Raw genomic sequence first — 2345 nt, forward strand, 5'->3', positions numbered from 1 at the left:
CGGCACTTAATTAAATCGGCACTTAGAAGGTCACTTATAAAGCAGTTGCAACAGTTAAAAAAATTTGCTATTCTGTATGAAATGATGCCTACTCAAATATACTCAACCAGGTATGTTTAGCAAAAATGAAATCGGATCGGTAATCAAAATAACGTAATCAAATACTCGTGCTAGTGCAGACACACGTTTTTTCCCTTCATGTCTTTACCATTGGATTGTTGCCTAATTAATGGTAACTGTGTATTATTTTAGTATTGTTCATCATATAACATTAAATATACCATAGTACTCATCCCGCATCCGATGTTTAAAAATAAGAACAATAAGAATTTCTGAAAAAAAAGTTTTTAATAGTCAATATATTAATTACTCAAATCAGGCATCTATTACACAATATTACTTACAAAAATATAGTTCTAATCCTAATTTAGTAAATTGTATTCTAAAGCAAAAATGGCACAAGTATCCAACAATTTTCATCTGAATGAGAATTTTTTTTTACTTGAGTATCGACTTTTGAGTTCATTCGATCCATAAAGGGAAGAAGAGTTATTTATATACTGTTGATCCTGGCAACTTCAAAAATAAACAACTGCAATTATAAATGCTGTATAAAATAAAATATATTTATTCATTCCCAGACTTAAAAATTCTGTCAACTCAAGGGTTTTTCACTGGACAGGAGGTCCATAGATGGCTGCACACCCTTTGAGCAATCGACTTGCACTGATCTCTCTTTCACAGTACTTGTTCCAAAATTTGAAAACTTTCCCCTGGACATGCCTGGATCTTTTCCTCTGGTAACGTTGCAGCTTTCCCTCAGTCACCAGCCTCAGTTGCAGGGGAATGTCCTTGGACTCTCTGTAGAGTTCTTGAATAAGGCTGTAAAAGGGCACTGGTCCTCTCACTGCCACGGCATTATTAAGGCGGTTATGCAAACCTTCTACATTATTATTTGTCCTGATAGCTGTCATGAATATGCTCCAGGAGTCAATCTTGAATACCGTGCTGGTGATTCAAGTCCTGTAGACATAGTCCATGACAGGTACCCAGGGCTTGTGGAGCTCGCGCATCCAGTTGATGTAAGGTGTCCTCAATGTGTTCTGGTGGAAGGAATGGCAATGCCAGAACTTGTCGCACAAAATGGTACACATCGTTCCTCTCATTGTAGGCTCTCTGAAAGGTGTACGTATACATTCAGTTAACATTAATCATAATGTAATACATAAATCCAAATTGCCATGCAAAAGAATTATTCATAGATCTAATCAGTGTCATAATTAGTATTATTTAATAGTTAAGCCTTCCTATTTTTTTCTTTGTTTAAGATAAGTTGTATAGATTTTTAACATCATTTGAGAAATAGACTTGAAAATAACTTGGATTAGCTTTATCTACTTATTTTATGTACCTGTAGATTATGTTCCTGGACTTTCCTGAAGACAGCCTGCGACCAATGAAAGGCGGCACAGCCTTGAATGGCATGATGGTGAAGCGTTCTCTCAGTGCTTGCCATAAACCAGCCTCAAAATCTGCCACGAAACCTCTGCAAGAAATATGCTCTGGCAGTTGATAGTCAATGAACCTCAGTACCTGATTGAAAAAATGTATGAAACTACAATTACTACATTTAATATGTAACTAATGATTTTGAATAATCATATTTAACAATATATATAAATTTATATATTTTTTTTAAACTTGTATTTTTAGGTAAATGACTTACTTGGTAATAATCTTCTTTCCTCCTTCCAGACATGATGTAGAAAACAAGGGGTATTTGTTTCATGTGGTCACCAGATTTAACAAAAGCATGTATTGAAAACAACTGCTTCCAGGGGTTGTTAACCACACGAAATGTGCCGTCCATATACCATGTCTTTGCCTTGCCTAACAACTGCAACTGTCTCTCAGTGTAAAAAATGATAGGGCGATTGCCATCTACCCAGATACTGCGCTGCAGAAACCCTGGAGTTTTTGTTGAGAGGAAATCCAAATCTAACTTTAAACATAATAATAAATGATAAGTCAGTATAAATTTGTAAGTTTGCACACCAAGACACAAGCAATATTTTTAGGCTTATTGTTTTGAAATGATTTAATGCAATAACAAATAAATGCCATTTTATGTATCTTTGTACATGCCGTCTTAGCCACATATTCTCTTTACACGACATGATCAATTCCAAAGTTACTTGATGTACACATATGACATCATCGTTGGTAGATTTTAATCAAAATGACAGAATACAGCATAACAAAATAAGAACATTTCATTTTGTGAATCACACAGACTTGTCACGTAGGTATGTTTCGTGAAGCGCGCTAGCTTAAAAACATTCCTT

The 2345-nt window shown here is 35.0% G+C and overlaps 1 pseudogene; it reads right to left on the minus strand.

Annotated features, from left to right (window-relative positions):
* Positions 1 to 671: 671 nt before the first annotated feature.
* On the minus strand, positions 672 to 2063 carry LOC134234637 (uncharacterized; annotated as a pseudogene).
* Between the last annotated feature and the right edge of the window lie 282 nt (positions 2064 to 2345).

This window comes from Saccostrea cucullata, unplaced genomic scaffold (assembly GCF_032062105.1).
Source record: "Saccostrea cucullata isolate Sc308-1 unplaced genomic scaffold, CSIRO_AGI_Scuc_v1 ctg23268, whole genome shotgun sequence".
Classification (NCBI taxonomy): domain Eukaryota; kingdom Metazoa; phylum Mollusca; class Bivalvia; order Ostreida; family Ostreidae; genus Saccostrea; species Saccostrea cuccullata.